We start from the raw sequence: 18,254 nt of genomic DNA, 5'->3' as shown, positions 1-18,254 counted from the left end.
AGACAGAAAAGGGCAATTTAACTTCAAATTAATATGATAAAGGAAAATCATACTTCACTGTCCACTCAGTAACATCAGAACTTTTAAAATGGTCTGCAGGACCAGAAAAAAAAAGACAAAAAAGCAACTTCGACTGCCCACAGGTTTTTTTAGCATATATTTGCCAGTACTGAACCTTACAATGAAACTGGTGATTTTCTTGATCCACTCTTTTTTTCCCTAGATTAATGCATCTAGATAAAACCCTTGTTTTCATAATTATTTTATATTCCTTTATTTGCTGGCTCAGCAGAATATCCAGATATTTCTTTTTGGCCCATTAAGACTTTTTTGACCAACAGCTAGTTTATTCAGTGTTTATTCAGTAGCTACAATACAGAAACTGCAGTCATTAAAACTAGTCATGGAGGCTGTCATGCAAAAGAAATAATGGTGACTGACATGCTAAGTGTGATTGTCTTTCGGTTGTCATAGACTAAAATAGCAGACCAGAATTCAAAAGTTAGTGCCATCCCCACTTGAAGTTTTGTACTTTTCTAAAGAAAATTAAAACCCCCACTCTATTGATATATGAGAACAGTAAGAACAATAACCTGCCAAACAATAGAAATTAACTCTCAACCTGAAATTGCTTTCTTCCTTTTATCATCTCATTGTGGTTAGAAACAGTCTTGCCTGATGTGTAGGCTGTAATAATCAGAAAAAAACAAGAAAATGCTCGTTTCTGGTAACTAGTTGTCACCAAGTATTGGTCAGTTTAGCCAGGACAAAGACTGAAACAGCTATGAGTCAGCTGAACCTGAGAAAATATATGTGAATTGGCTCCTGCAACAGGAAGCACTTCCAGCAAAGGTGTGAGAGACAAGGAAAAATAAGAGACTTCTAAATATCAGAAGCAGAAATCAGAAAGACTCCGATTTACATAAAAATGAAACATTTTTGCCCATCTTGATTGCTTTGCACTGCAGTTTTGCGAATCTTGGCATACAGCTCACTTTTATGATTCTCCTTACAGTTCCTATACTAAGAAATGTTACACCCTGAAAAAAGTCAAAGTAACTCAGGGCTTTAGTAGGTTTTGTATCAAAATGCCCTCTTACTGTTTGGTGAGAGTTTTTTATTTGTTTAATTTTTTTCCTTTCCAATGAGAAAATATATTTATGGGAGAATATCTGTTCGGGGAAAAGAACCCAAACGTAAAAGAATTGACAAAATCCCTGTTGGATGTCTGGAGATACAATCTGAATATCAAGCTATTTAATTCCTTCCTTTTATTGTCGTAATTTGCAAGAGTCTATTGATCAATTTCTGCCCTCAGTTACATCATGCAGTTATCAAATGTTAGCAAATCATTGTTCTGGTCTTGAAAAAGTTGAAAAACTGTCAGTGAAAAATCTGACATTTAAAATAAACAGTTCCTGGCTGTTTTTGTTGTGTGTGTTTTTAACTGTTAGTGTACTTTTTTGTCATGATTTCCAGATTTTCTCAGAATCTCCCTTAAAACCAAAAAAGCAGCTAATATTTGCTTCTAATCACTTGTCTTCACAGGCTTTGGCTTGAAGAATGAAAAGCAAATATTAGAGGCCTTGATATGGAATAGCAGCAGCTGACAACATTACAGTCACATCTGTCCAAACCTATTATCTCTGCATTTTGAGACCTGTGATTCTATTGTTTTCAAGTGCTGATCTGGTTCTTCCAAAGCTTGTTCTATCCTGCAAGTACAAAAACATAAAAAGTTGTTAAATGAATAATCCTACTGAGAAAGCATAAAGTTTTATCATAAAACCCCTAGAGTTGTTCCTACCACTCTATAACTTAGCATTCTTTTCATGATCTTGGCCACCCACAGCTTCCAAATTCCCCTCAGTGTTCCTAACTTCCACATAGCTCCAGTAATCTCCCTCCCAGCTTCCAAATCCCCAGTGCTTCCTGGCTTTGCTCTATGGCTTCCCATGATCATTTCTAACGTTACCTCTGGATATTGTCTGAACTCTGAATATTTCAGTTATTGCTTCTGTTTCAGATCCACAGCTCTGTGATGTCCTATTCAGCTGCTATTGAAATCTCTTTGATCACTTAGCTCCACTTTTCTTTGTCAGCCGATATGACTCCTACTGTCTCACCGACTTTATTCTGTAAAATAGCTCATTGCCCTTATATTTATTCTGAAGGAAGATGTTAAGCCAAACTCATTTCATAAATTTCCCCTGATGTGTATCATAACTCACATTTCTTGACTCTAATCATCATCTAACAAGTGCATCTTGGACAATGGAGTGCATCATGATCAATGGAGAGGGAAAAAGAAAAAGAATTTTCAAACTGCAGATTACATACATTTAACTGTTCACTGCATGCTTTGCTGTCTGGACATTTTCATATCAATGCTCTAGAAAGTTCTTAGCCCCTTACCTATCTACACAGGGATGTTTTCTGCTTCTCTAACAGGTTTTCTCTTAAACCACCTTTACCTAAGCAACAGATAATTGTCTTTTGGTGTTGAGAAACCCAGAAAACTCATCATTATTTTTCCAGTGGGATCTTTGATGGATGTGTTTCAATTATAGTAAGCAATCCTTCATTATTCTTGTAGCTAGGACAAGTTACAAAACTTATATATGTCACCTCATAGTGCTGCAGACAGCTTACAAAGTACCTTTCAGGCTTCCTATATCTAAAGAGGTACTGTCTGGAATCTGTAGTTTGTCCTGAGAATAAATTCTTTGTCACATAACCATAACTAAAATGGTCAGCTGAAAATATTTTTCCAGGTCGTGTGGATATTGTTATTGTTTTGTCCTAGGGGTTTAGAAGAGGATCCTTCCATTAGGGCTTCCTGGTGTATCAAAAACATTTTAAATTTTTCAGAGATTTAGTTCCTACTACAAGATAATTACTCAACTTTTTCTATGAAAGCAATCATGCTGGTTTTTTTTTTTCCTGAGAGTTTACTTATAGTTTCTGTAACAGCTCTTTCTTAGATCCCTTTTCACTGTATTTTTTCCCCTTTCTTCCATGATTCTGCCTGCTTGAACTACAAAGTAGCTCATAATCTTCATCCTTGAATGATGCAACTTTAACCTAGTACCAGGGCTTTTACCTCTGTTTGTCCCAGTTAGTCACCACCAGTCTTCAACACCCTTGTTACCACATGCCTGAGTAAATAAAGGCAAGACAGCACACTGGAATTAAATATTTCTTTGTAAATCTGTATATACACAGATTGCAGTTGATTTGCAGAACACAAGCTCTAGGGATGAGTTACTGGAGAAAGGATCATGTCAGTGCTGAGGTAAGGTGGAAGGACAGAGCAAATGTTACATATCATCCATGCGGGTATCAGAGGCAAAAGATCAAGACTCTTCAGAAGACTGTTTTCTCCCCCTTAAAAAAGAGCCTTGTTCAAGATAAAAGATTGAAGATTTCCATTTCTTTTGTAAGGCTGAATCTTGTGCATTATGCTTCAGGCTAATTTAGAATATTTTAGCTTGTCTTCTATGCATCTTGATTCTAAGTCTAGACAGCCACAGGACTCCAGCTTAGCCTGCAAGCCTGTCTGCTTCCTCTTTAATCTTCTGCTAAACGAACACATCACCATGCTGTGTCTTGGTTCTGTCAAATCACATTTTCCAAAGGAAAACCATTCTGCATGGACATTTTTGACTGGAAAAAGATAAGGAAAGAGAAGCAAACAAGAGAAGCAAGGAGATCACAATCTGAGACTGCACTCTTTCAAATCATTCTTGCACAACACAGGCACTTGTTTTTGACTCCAGTCAGAGGTGGAATGTCAGGTATCTCTCTCAGCTATGTTCTGACCTGGTGTGGCCTTTCTGATGTTTTATACCTGTGTTCTGACAGCATAAAGTGCTAAGCCAAACTAAAGAAAAGTCCCCATGAAAGTAGACAGCCCTAAGTCTATTTTGAAAGTCACAGGGTAGACTTCTGTGATGGCTGTGATGCTCCTTCTTTAGCTTTGAGTAAAACTTGCCTTGGAAAGTTTGTAGGAATTGTCTTGTGGTTTCTTTGGCTGTGGCTGTGCAGTGAGACCCAAGAAGACTTCCTTGCTTCCACATCTGAGTGGATACCCCATGTCAGGATAAGATAAGCAAGTGGACAATAATTTATCAACTACCTCTAGATAACAAAAACCAAGGACACCAAAAGGAAGAAATATGAAGTACAACTATAGAAACAAAATAGGACTGAAAAAGAGCCCATGTATTACTGACTCAAAACTTCTCTTCCCCTTCATGTTCCCATGCTATAATTCCTATTAAATGCTGCTAGTTACTCTAGAAATTGGCATAGAAACTACATATAACAATAGACAAAAAAAAATAAGAATATTAACAAAGTAAATCTGAATTCCCTGAATCTGAAATTAAGTATCCCTACAACATTGCTACAATCACAAAGATAATAGATACACCAAACTCAAAATAAGCAATTTTCTTTGATATTTAAAAAAGGCCTCGTTGAAGATTCTTTAAAGCTTAAAAAAATAATTTTGGTGAAAGAAAACCCCAGAAAATACTTTTTGCCTATCTATATATTTTTTCTAATTGACATTTATTTGGATTATTATTGACTTGAACTAAGGATTTGGCAAAGAGTGGAAAAGTATTTTCCCTTAAATATTCTGAAGAAGGTTTAATCAACTCCACTGTAGTGTTATTATATGAGACAGCTCTATAAGTTGTGTGTTTTATTCAAATATGGTGTGAGAAATATTTTCTTCACTAGAAGTGACAGGCATGCAAATCAAGTTTCACTAACACCAGCATAACAAGTACCAAGAAATAAACATTTGATGAAACATAACAAGACTCAGTACCTCTAATTCATCATAAGTCACTCCATCTTCAAAATGCTTGTTCATATTTCCTGCCTTCATATATAAATCAGACCACATGCTGTACAGTTATAAACAATTCCCAATCATCAAGGTCATGAAAAGATCGTAGATAATTTAGCATATTAAAAAATCTTCAGCAGAGAGGAATAAATATTGAAGAAATATAATAAGACAGTGACCAATTCCTTCTGAAATAATTTTAAAATAGCATTAAGTCTTCAGTAATTTTGTTGCAACATAATGATATAATAATAACAGATCCTAAAAATACTACATGGGTTTGATTGCTGATCTTGTTTTGTATCCTGACTTTAAATAACTCAAGAAGTTCTGCCCTAATATTCTGTAAAGCATATCAGTGACTAAAATTACTCAAAAATAAAATACATAATAATGCATCCATTGAGGAACTTCATGATTTGGATGAAGATATCTTTGTATGTCTGTATACTTGTTGCCTTGAGTTCAAGAACCATTTTCTTCAAATCATTCTCCAGGATCCTTTTATTATTTATATCAAAACAGGACTCTGCATTTTAAAACCTTCTTTAAAGGTTTTTTAAATCCTTTAAAAATCTTTACGTGTCCTAATTTTTACTTCTTTAAGTTCTGTTTTTTTCCTGATTCATGATCATTTTTATGGAACTATCCTACAAAGGAAAAGGAAAATAAAGTGCATATGTTTTAAAAAAGAAATAAATTAAAAACCTCAAGCCATTTCTTGCCTGTGAGACAATCACAAAAACAAAAATCTCACTTGCTGAGAAAGTCACTGGGAGTTAGATCTGCATTAATGGCTATGGCCAAAAGGTCCTTTTGCCAGGGAAAGGCATAGATGCATCCTCTGCTGTTAACTAAGCAGCAAAAATGCGAGTCAGTGGTAACAGTGTTAAGGTCCATGCCAACAAGGTATATAATCTTTGTGAAGCTCAAGAGATGAGATCCTGGCTTGTTTACCACAAAAATCTGTGAAGTATTAACCAGGAAGAGGAGGAGGAGGGTTTTTTCCAAATTGTCACTTGAGGCCTGCAAAAGACAGAATCTAATGACAGGTGGAGTCATCAAATTTGTTGGAAAAGCAAATGAACACAGTTCAGCAACCTATACCAGTGAATAAAACATATCTAAGAATTTTCCTTTGCACCGAGGCAAAGTGGTATGTAGTTAGATAAAATCTCTTAGCTCCAAATCAGTATCTGTATGCAAACTACCTATTGGTAATGACCCCCAGGATGATGATGAGCTGAACTGCCCTCAGGTGCTTTTTGGGGAAAGCACTAGCTAGAAAGGGCCAAGCTCACACCAGGGCACAGTTTAACAGTTTGTTAGCATAAGGATCATGCTCTAAAGGTCAGCAGTACCCTCAGACATGCTGAAATCTCCTAGTACAGGCACAGTTATTCCAGGAAATTTTTCGGGTAATGATTTCTCCCTTGCCCTGTCTCCCTTCTAACCCTGTGTTTTCCCAACCATACAAATTAGAAGCTACTGGTGAAGTGGCTATTCTCAATTTGATTGGCACTAGAAAATGTCTGGAAACATAAAGGTAGGAAGCAAGTCTGGTGAAATTGAATGAGAAGAATTCATTATTGCAAGAAGAGGAAGGAGTCAAGGGATTAGAAGAAATATAAACTAAACTGTAACACACTCAAGGACCTGGCAGATCGAGTCTCTGGAAACTTAATTTAAATGACAGAAGACTGCCAGGAAGGTAGCAGTAACTGAAGAGGTTTATAAATGGAGAGAGAACAGCAAACATCTCTGATGTTAGACAGAAAGCAAAGATAAGAAATTACTGTGGCTGTACCAAGAGCTTTAAAACAATGTGAGAATAAGGGAAAAACCAGGGAGAGAACAAGGACATCTCTCCATATGTATGAAGAAAACAATACTAGGGGATAAAAATAAATGGGTTAAGGGACATAACAGGAATTTAAATTAAATAATTAAATATTTTCCTACCAGTAAAAGAAAACTCTTGTAGTTAATTCTGCTCTTGGCAAACTGATTTAGCTCTGGAAGTGCCTATATCCACAAACTCTCAAGGAAACCAAAGGCAAAAAGGCATAACTGTTCAGTGTCAGGACTGATAGTTCATTTTAATGGTTAAAAACCTATGGTTCTACACAGCAAGAGTAGACTAGAGTAGGACATTCAAATAGACAAATGTAAACATTCCTAGAAAATGAAATGCTTTTGACAGTCTTCTGCAGTATCCTATAAGCAAAATTTGTTACAGAGGTGGATGATAACGTGGGTGAAATATTGGCTTGCTCATCCGGCTCAAAGGGTTGTGGTCAACTGTACCACGTTCAGCTGGCAGCTGGTTACCTGCTGCATGCCTGAGGGATTGATACTGGAGCTAATACTGTTTGTTTTATTTATTAACCACCTGAGCGATGGGGCAGAGGTGCACACTCAGGAAGTTCAAACTGGTGAGAGTGGTTGGTAGGCTGGAGGACAGGGGAGCTATTCAAACTTCAACAGGTTGTATAAATAGGCCATCAGGAACCTCATGAAAACCTCAACAAGGGTAAGTGGCCTGAGCTGGGAGAGCAAAAATCCCAGGAACCAGCACAGGCTCGGGACAGACCAGCTACAACACAGCTTTACAGAAGAGGACCTGGGGTTCTGGTGGGCAGCACATTGAGCATAAAACAGGAACGTGCCAGGGGCAAAGGCAGCCTGTGGCAGCCTGGGCTGCTCCAGCAAGGGTGTGACCAGCAAGCTAAGGCAAGTGTTTCCCTTTTGCTCTGCTCACTCCATCTGGGGTGCCATGCAGAGCTTTGAGCTCCCCAGTCCAAGAAAGACACTGGAAGGGTGGGGTCCCTCTATGAGTGAGCCACCAGGAGGGTCAGGGGGACAGCACCAGAAGGAAGAGGAGAGGGCAAGAGAACTGGGCTCGTTCAGCCTGAAGAAAAGGCAGGGATATTGCTGCTGTCTCCAAATGCCTCTCAGGGTCATAGAGACAGTGCAGTCAGACTCTTTTCAAAGGGACACAGTGGTAAGAGAAGAAGCAATGGATGTAGGTACAAGGGAATTCTGATTAGAAACAGGAAATCCTATTTAACTGTGAGGTGGTCTGACACGGAAACAGGTTGTCAAGAGAGGCTCTGAAATATTCATCCTTGGAGACATTCAAAACTAAACAAGAGTTTTGTTGAGTTTTTAGACTGAGCAACTCAATCTAATTTTATCTACTTTGAAAAGTCTTTAAAAGTCCTTTAAACTGGGCTTTAAATGTCCCTTAAAATGTGTGTGATTCTATAATTACAAAAAAGTGCTGCTGGTTTTGAAGGCAATTGAGAGTTGGAAGTGCTGCATCTGAGAGGAGCCATGCCTTTCCTTTCTTATAAAATGTTTCCTCACATGACTATTAACTTGCCTGCAGTAGAAACCTGTATTTTTTCCCTGAAGTTTGAAGTAGATGTCACATCAAATCATAACAAAAAATAGGTGCTTCAGGGTGGTAAAACCTTGATATTCCTGTCCTGACTCCTCCGTATCTGTCAAAACATAATGGAAACAAGAGTGAAGCCATGAAAAAACATGTCCAAGGAGGCAAAATAACCTTTTCCAGCAGCCTGAAAATTAGAGGTCTTCACTGTCACCATTTGAAATAAATCTTAGTCTAAAACCAACCAGAGGAGTTTCTCTGCTTAAGAAAGAAACCTTTTTGCCACTGTTTTACTTCATTAATACTTTACTTCATTAAAAAATCTCTTATCCATTTCCAGTAGTTTCAATCACCTATACAACATGGAAAGTTCTCTGTACTGAGGATTTAGATTAGGACCATTAATTTAGATTTTCTACTTAAAGAATTAATGTTCTGCATATAAGTACTTTGTCAGTGGCTGGTGCTTCAGAATTACATTAGTAAGGGCAGAACAAAACTACTGCTAGAGTGGCTCTATTTTCTGTAGGTAAAAAAAAATAATTTCACCTGGTGCTCACAATCTCACAGTAAAACTAGATAAAAAGACTGGTTTTTCTCTCTCTAGATCTCAGTATTAGTACTTGTGTGCAACAGAATTTCAGTTTTTGCCATCAGGTCTTACACAGTTTCCAAGCCTAGTTCTAAGTTGTTATTCTTTTCTTGCTTTTAATGATCAGAACAAAAATAAACTATATGTGGTTTTCTTCAGTGTAAGGTGACTTTATGCTTTTCAGCCCCAGCACTCTTATTGTTTGTCTCAAGCATTCCTGTAAAAGAGGGAACCTGACCTCTACATGGAATTTAAGAGAAAATATATTGTTATTCCATGAAGAACACCTGTGAGTAGGTTGGAAATGGGCACAAGTACAACTGAGTAGCAGCAGACTCAGGTTTTCATTACCTTGGGAAGGTGGGGACATTCTGAGAGTTGCTCTAAAGATTTTGTATGTCCCTATATTCCCAACTATATTTCACTTTCACAGTATGTGTAGCTTTCCTCCATTTTTCTTATTTTCCCTTCACATAGCCTGGTGCTCTATATTCTCTTCTGGGTCTGATCTCAGCTGCATGCAAATCCCATTTCAGGAGCATTCCATAAGAGAGACAGACAAGCAATGCAGTAAGTGATTTTTTTTCTATTAAATAAACTATCACCTGATGTAGTGCACTGGTAACATGCCCATTTTTCACAGTTTCAGAGCTAAATTCTTGACTGCAAGATCTATGGGGAAAGGCTACCATTCCCCCCTTATTTATAATAAAAAGTTGTATATTATGGACACCATATAATACACAGCTATCATGACCTGAATGTCATTCTTTTCTTCTAGAGTAGCTATGGGGTTTCATACAAAAGGTTATGTAGCTAAGCTTCTCATAGCCCCCATTCTCCTGGAAAGAAAATCGCATGGAACACTTCCACAAACGGACATGGACTGAACAACGATCTCATTAGGGAAAGGCCACTTGTTCTCAGGACGAACCATGTCTGTTTTCTTGGAGAACTTCATCTGAGTTGGTATGTGCCTTGCCTTTCCATAGGAGGATTTGGTCCCAGCTTTTTGTACATCCTGAAGAAGTGGAAGATGACTACTGTTATGTAGCTTTATACACTTGCTTTTATTCAATTTTATTTCCTTGAAATGCAGAATAATCCTTAGGGTGCTGAAACAGAATAAAATACTACGTTATTTTTCCCAATCTCCTTAAAAGAAGGGGAAGGTGATGCATCCCTCCCCTCCCTGCTTCTGTAGAACCTGATAACTTTGCCTTCAGCCACCAGACCCACTCAGCAAAAGGACGCTGTGCAAAAAGTATGTAGAGATATTGCCACTTGTCTCACTTCTATAGAAATGAAGCATACTGTGAGATGAACTGTAAGATGTGGGAGCGGATCTAAAAAGGAAGATAACTTTTACCCTTTGAAAAAATGTTCTAGTATTTTTAAATGAAGTGGGCATTCAAAAGCCTCTGGAATACATAAAAGCAAAGTCTTATTTTTTTAAATTTATTTTGCGGGTAGGTCTTATGCTTGTACTTAGAAAATATAAAAATGTCAATCCAATTTTATTGCAGGAGGTAGTTTAATCTAATTTGTTGTGAACATGGAGAAGTTCCTCAGTGGTTTTCTGAAGGCAGTTTCAGGCTCTGTATTGTTTTACCTATATGTTATTCTATGCTAATATTTTAATTTATATAGTTATCAGCCAGATTAGAATGGCCCAATTACTTTTTATCCCATTGTCATTCTAGAATGTTCTGGCGCTGTAGTGTGTGATACTATAAAATAAGGAGTATTTAGGATTCTGGTGATCAAAGTCTGGATCATCGCCAAGAGAATCCTTTTAGGCCCATTTCAAACCTACTGACTCGTTATTCCTCAAAGGTCATTTCAGATTCAAGTAGTACCCAGGTCACATCATGTATAGCAGAATAAAAGAAATATTGAACTAAATCTGTTACCATGAAACCTGGTGCAGAGACTGAGAAAGGAATTAAAATAAAAAGGAAAGGAGAAGACATTCTCAAAATACGTGAAGAGAGAAAGGGAAGCAAAAATGGAAAGAGAAATGCTGCTGAAACTTCTGTGCCTAGGTAACCAGAAAAAAAAAGTTGTCTATAATGCTCAAAAATGACTTGCAGGCCACTTTCTTGGATCACAATAGGGCAGAATGACTACATAAATAAGCCTTTCAAACTCCCCTGTATAATTTATGTTGTGCTACCTAAAGTTTTCTGAGAGCTTAAAGGGATTTTTAAAAGCAAAATTAGTGTAGCAAGTGAAAAATTAGCTACTTCGGGGCTCAGCTGCAAGATAAGCAGGAAAAAGGAATGCAAATTTTACCTATCATCCCTAATTTTTTTAATTAAGTAAAGGAGACACAAAGGGAGAATGCCCAGTGCTCCTCTGTGGGACCCAGGTCTCTTCTTGGAGGTAACAACATGCTGGTAGAAGTCTAGCTTGATTCTCTCACAGAATTAACATTTCCACATGTTTATTAATTTCAGATCCAGCTAATTGCAACCAAGCCCTGTAAGCTAAGTTAGGTTATCCCCAGCTCTGCTTCTGAAGCCCTCATTTATGCCCTTATCTACACCCAAAAAGTTTTCAGATGACCAAATGAGCTGTATGAACCCTGGTCAAGGGAGAACAGAGATATATCAGAGTTATCATTATTTAGTGTATTTTTCCCAGGCACATACCCTATGGGACAGGAAGTGCAAACAGAACAAATTTATTTTGTAAATGAAATTATTACATGTGGTGGAAGGTGATATAATAGCCCATCCTCTATCCTAGTGATATCCAGTGTTAAATAAATATCAGTGTTAAATAACACTGCTGTGACAGGACTACTGCTGGGACACATATTGTGGTTATACCCAAAGTAGGTTCAAAATCATCAAAACCACAAGAAACAATGGATCTGAATTTCACTTCATGATGTCTCTGACCATTGAATTACAAAATATAAAGAAAAGTCTGCTTATTTCACAACCAGTGGTGCTTGGTTGTTGCTAAACCTGAACAGTTTTCTTAGCAAAATTATCTAGAGAGTTTGACCCTCATTCACAAATTGTTTTAAGATGATGTTGGCAATTTACTGCTTTTTGAAAATACTGAATGTTATACATACTGATACATGCTGCTTCTTGTTTTTGCTATTAGAGCAAAAAAGCCAATGTACACTTAGTTGTATTTCAAAATAAGGAAACAAACCTTCACATCTCCATTGAGAAATGTAATTCTGATTTCCTCTAAGGAAAAATGTGGGGTGGGTGGGGATGGGTGGGGGAAGATATGTCTCTTTTTTTCTTTCTGTGCTGTGGTTTGGTTGGGGGCTTTTTTATGGTTGATTGTTTTGTTGGATTTTTTTGTGGGTTTTGTTTGTTTGTTTGTTTTTTGTTTTGGGTTTTTTTGTGGTTTTTTGGGTTTTTTGGTTTTTTGTTCTTGTTTGGTTGGGTTTTTTTTTTTGTTGGGTTTTTTCTTTCCTTAAAGTAATTCTGGCCATAAATACAGCAAAAGAAAAAAAAAATGAAGAAAAAACCCAAGAAAACCAAAAAGGACGAGAATCTCAGAAAGGAGAGGATATGTACTTTCAAAGGTCAGAATTAAACAATTCCACAAAATCATATTTTTAAGAGTGACATTTTAGCAGCAGAAAGATTCAGCATGAGGAACTGACAGCTCTAAAAGATGAACCAGGGGATAACCTGGATATGCCCCTAAAACTCGTTCCTTGGCCAGGTGTGGGGCCAGTTACTGAATTGTCTGCACTTCCCACACTCTGAGCACAGCACTGTCCTTCAGGGAATGCAGCTAAGATGGTTGTACAGCATAATTCCCTATCTGAGATGCTCTCCTGATGTATTAAATGATCACCCACTGTTTTTATATCTGTACAGATTTTACAGTAGATTGAGAACTTTCAGGGAAACACGTGAATCACACAAAGCAATTTCAAATTAATTTTCTTCTAAGTGTTATAGGCAGCAATTCTTATTAACCTCTATTTGTAAAAAATTATTACTTTGACAGCATTAATAAAATGTTAGCCATTAATGTTTTCCCATAATTCTGCAGAGAATAACTAGCAATTCACCAGTGCTACAGGCTTTTGTGATTTGACTCAGTCTTGCAAGCTTAATGGATGTGATTAAATTATTTTATGCAGAGTAAACATTTGCAGTGTTTCTCTTCTTGCTCCTGTCCCAACCTAAGCAAATAAACTGACTGCCAGCATCAGTCTCATGCTTCTCATGTGAAACCTATTGTGAACTTTCAAAGCCCAGTACTGTAAGAGAGAACCTGATGTACTTCTAAATAAATTCACAGATTAATTTGCTTAACCGTTTTGAACAATTAAGGTTATGGCCCCTGTCATTTGTCTATGAAGTATACTGTGGGAAATTAAATGCAGTTAGGGAAGAAAATATTTGTTCCCTATTTCTTTTCTGTTGCTTAAAATGTCTCTCCAGAATAAACTTATTTCCCATATCCATTATTCACTACACAAATAGTTTTTCTTTTTGGAATTTGAAGAGAATTTTCAGGAGATAAAATTAAATCATATAGGCTGTACTTCCATAATAAAAGGCTGATTTTCTAGAATGAGGAAATCATCTAGTAAAACTGAACATGGATTAGTTGCTTTCCTTCACATGTGTCTCATCTAGCATTGCTAAATCCCTACTGAGACTTCTGTTTGGATGTGCACACAGGGACTGAAAATTCCCTGTAAAGGACTATTTAAAGCATTTACCTATCAATCCTTAAAATCCCTAAATCCTTAAAAGCCTTCTGATTTGTTTACATGAGTTATTCAAGATCATACAATCTGTCAGTGGAAAAATCACGGCTGGACACCAGTAGTGTTCAAGGGTTTGGCTCATGTCATGGTATCCCAGTCAACAATTTCCTGCCACGTGCACACACTCGCTCTCATCCCTTGCATCCCATTGCATGGCTTAAAAATAATTAATATTTGACCAATTTGGAGAAAGCTGGACATCACATTGTTGAAAAACCTGTTTCAAAATCAATCTAAGTTACAAGAGACGCACTTTTAGAGTTTGGTGCCTGCTCAGATCTGATTTTTACAGAGAATACAGCAATTTCACGAATACAAGCCACGTGGATTATAAACCGCATTTCCGGGGTGTCGGCAACGTTAGGTCCTCGTCCATATATAACCGCAACAAATTATTAGCCACACTTTCGTTCGTAGCGAGGATCCGTGTGCAACTTTCACAAATTTGCCAATTAGTAACAGAATCGCGGCATAGCGGGGTTTACTGGCTCGGGGTGGGGCCAGGCAGGCTCAGCCCGCTCACGGTTGCCGACGGGGCCAGGTGGCCCAGCTCGGCACTACGGCTCGGCGGGGCCGCTCGGGGCCAGCTGGGCGGTGCTGCCGCGGCCTCCAGGCTCACTCGCCCCCCTCTGCTGCCTGCATCGCTGCTGCCGTGTTTGCTCGCCCTGGCCGGCACTGCCGGCCCCCGCACCGCTGGGCTCCCCCACACTGCTGGCCTCGGTTCTGCTGGGCTCCCCCGCGCCGCTGGGCTTCCCCGCGCTGCTGGCTCGGGCTCTCCCACCCATTCCCCGCACCGCTGGCCCCGCCTCTGCCAGGCTTTCCCACCTCTGCCGGGGCCAGCCGGGCTCCAGCTTGGCTTGGTGCTGCCACGGGCTCTCACTTCCAGGTTGGCAACTTTTAGAATATTGTTCATATATTAGCCGCCCCGGAGTATTAGCCGCACTTCCAGGTTTCCACCAAAATTTTGTTCAAAATGGTGTGGCTTGTATTCGTGAAATTGCTGTATTTTGAAAAACTTCCATTAACTGCTTTCAGGTCAGGTGGGGGTAAAAGAAACACTTTCACTGTAACAAAATATAAGCACTTCCTCAGAGTTCTCAATCAAAAAAAAGTTTACATTTTGTAACTTGAAATTTGTCACATAATTATTTGCCACACAAGGCACTGCAGAATAACACATTTTTTTCTAAACCAGTTACTCAACTGATATTTGAATTTCAAACAAGTGTGTGAAAACAACCTACCCAGATCCTCTGCAGCTTTTCAAACCTTGGCTATAACACAGCACACTCTTTTAAGAGTGAGCTTAAAGATGAAGTCCTGCACTTCTGCAGCCAGTAACAGAGTTTTGAAAGGGCCTGGGCTGATGCTGTGAAAATACGAGTGAGGTTGAGGTGACAGTAACTTCCCTGTAGCTGCAGAGGATGGATATACTGGGGGTCAAAATTTTTCTTGTTGAATATTTCCAGAAGACATTTGTTTCTTACTCCCAAATTAAAGACCTGGGGAGAGAAAAGAAAAGGCTGGGACCTGGTGCGAATGATCCCTGCTCTAAACTTCACTTCTTACAATGACTGCCTGTGCATATCATCTTCTATAAGGATGTTAAAAAACTAAGATAGACCTGTCTTGTCTACTCAGGCTAGTCACCAGAGGACATAAGAAGAATAAGATCTTCCTTTCAGCAGGGTTATTCGTTTGAGGATTTGGGTTTTTTCTTGTTAATTCAGTTCCCACTTCAGTGACCTTCGGTGCTTACGAAATACAGATGGGAGCACAAGCAGCCAGGATAATTGCCTCTGCTAGCCAGGGGTTTCATCACTTCTGTGTACAAACAGCCTCTAGACTGTTCTCATTCCAGGTAGCCTCGAAATCATGGGTCACGAGAAGCAAATGTGGGGTTTTCCTAATAGGGGGCATTAGGTGACAGTCTTGGTAAAACCATGGTGCTTCTGTTTTCCTTGGCTAACTGGTAGTTTACAAACATAATTTAGGATATTGCTCTTGACCTAGAAAAGCATTTAGAGACAGTTTTAATGAACACATATATCTCTGCTTTGGCAATACTAGTCAGTATTAGTGAAGGTGTTTATTTCCTACCTGTTAAGAAATGATTCTTAGTTTCTCTTTCTAGAATTCACTCCCAAATGTAATTTTAAAATGGTTACTCCAATTATTTTGAATTCTTAAGACATACCTAAAGATGTTTGTGCTTTCATTTAGGTGGGAATTAATTAAATTCTTTAGTTGGTTGGATTTTTTTCCTTTCCTTGGGGATGAGAACATACTAGCCCTTTTATTCTTGGTTGGGTACCCAATTTTCAGACCTGTCAGAGAGTGAAGATTGGTGCAGGCCACCTAAAGAATAGGGCTCTGAATGGCAGCCCCCAGAATGGAGGGGATATTTTTCCAGTGTAAGATGCATCTAAGGAATTGGATTAACCAGAGCAACAAGGCTCCTCTGCCTGAAAAGTCTGGCTTCGAGAAACATCCCCCACCTCAGTGAGACAATGTGGCTGCAGAGGAACATTCAGGGAAAGCAAGTGTGGTAGTGCTTGGTGGAGGCAAATGGTTGTGTCATGAAGCTGCTGCTGCTTGCACTGAATCAGGTTTGGTGAGCAAGTACAGTAATTTCATGAGTAAAAGCCGCACCTGATTATAAGCCACAGCTCCGGGTGTCGGCAACATTTAGGTCTTTGTCCATATATAAGCTACACTGGATTATAAACCGCGCTTTCGTTCACAGCGAGGATCTGTGTGCAACTTTCACAAAGTTGCCAATTAGTAACAGAATCGCGGGATCGCATAGTTTACTGGTTCAGCCCCACTCGCCGCTGCCGCCAGGAAGTGGGGGTGCAGCATGCCCAGTCGGTGCCACCGGGAAGCAGGAGAGTGGCATTCCCAGCTGCCGCCACGCTTCCCGGGGCCAGGCAGTGCCACTGTGCTTCCCGGGGCCGGGCAGTGCTACCAATGCGCTGCCACTGCCCTGTCGCCCAGGGCCGGGAGGGTTCCAGCTCGGCTCGGGGCTGCTGCGGGATCAGACTTCCGGGTTGGGAAATTTCCAGAATTTGTTCATATATTGGTCGCTCCTGAGTGTAAGCTGCACTTCCGGGTTGGGAGCAAAATTGTAGTCAAAATGGTGCAGCTTATAATCGTGAAACTACTGTAATTACGAAGGCTGAGAGGAAATGTTTCCATGAGCACACCAGCCTGAGTGGTGCAAGACAATGTTGGACTCTGTCTCAGAGAGAAGAAAAACTTTTGGTAGGGAATTGCTGGAAAGTCAAGGTTTTCTTTTGTACGTGTATGTGTGTGTGTTTTCTTTGTTTGTTTTTGGTCACAGCTTTCACTAACAAGGACCTGTGAAGAAGTGTTTAGCACAGTTAATGAAAGATGCCCCTTCTGACTGAAACACTCAAGAATGGACTGCTGAGTACTCTGACTGCTGAATGACTGCTCAGTACTACTGAATTTGGCTTCATGAACTTATGGCTGGGCACCTAAAAACAGAAACTGAAATAAGGCTAGAAAAAATGAGCACTGCAGGACATGAGGCACTGAAATCAGAGGATTACATTGAGTTCTTGCAGTTCAGTAGAAGTGTTCAGGGGTTGTCTCTGACTATATTTAATTCTGCACAGCTTTAGGAATTAATCTCAAATATGTTATATATGCCTGAAACAGGGAGTAACATCTCTATAATGGCCTGTAGCAACATAAAACAAAACTTTACACATGAATCCTGTTTTTCTGTTTTCCTTTGTATTATTTTTATGTTTTCTCACCTTTTAAAGGCCTTCATTTTCTGCTGTTACCTGTAATAGAAGATCTTTTTCCTGGCCTCCTAGATCTGAAAACTCTGTAAAAGCTGAGCTGCAGCCAAAGATTTCAAGATGTGCCCATTCAAATAAAACTGGGCTATAAAGCAGTGTAATTCCTGCAAATGAGAAGCAAACTCTGTTACTGGCAGGATTCATCCCATCAATGTGTACACCTTTAGAAACTAGACTTCCATAATTGCATTAGCATCCCAGCCTCCCTACAGAGTTCCCATTGAGAGGAGGTGGAGAAAAAAAAAACCAAACAAACAGTATTTCTTGTGCACAAGTATACTAGGTTCTTTTAGATATTTTATTTAAGATTAGAGAAATTCTGTTGCACAATTGTCCATTGCTTATCTGGTGCCTATAAAGTGAAGGTGGAATGATTAATATTTGTCTGATAAATGCCACACTGAGTGTTAGCAGAAAAACGCCTTAGTTGGAGTTCTGTTTAAACATAAACAGATACAACAACCATTTGCTTGTCTTGCACTGTGACAAAAAGTGTCTGTAAATTTAGAATAAGGGTCTTTTGGTCCATAAGTGGCAGTAGAATAAGAAGCAAAATGAATAAGCAGAGTCAGTTCACCCCACATTTTTAAAGGTATATTCAGTTGAAATTATCTGTAGCAAATGTTTGTCATTTATTTTGAGATTTAGAGGCTCGTATTAAATATTTGCTTTCTACTTCACCTCCATGTAGGCTGATACAAAACATATACTTAAATCTGTTCTAAACAGATTAAGAGTTTTGAATCTTCAAAGTTAGGAGCTTGGAGAATCTTCACATCTTTCTGTCACTACTGTAAGCTTCGTGCACA

The sequence above is a fragment of the Catharus ustulatus genome, chromosome 2 (assembly GCF_009819885.2).
Source record: "Catharus ustulatus isolate bCatUst1 chromosome 2, bCatUst1.pri.v2, whole genome shotgun sequence".
NCBI classification, from domain to species: domain Eukaryota; kingdom Metazoa; phylum Chordata; class Aves; order Passeriformes; family Turdidae; genus Catharus; species Catharus ustulatus.
The sequence above is the reverse complement of the archived record's forward strand: the minus strand, read 5'-3'. Positions refer to the sequence as shown.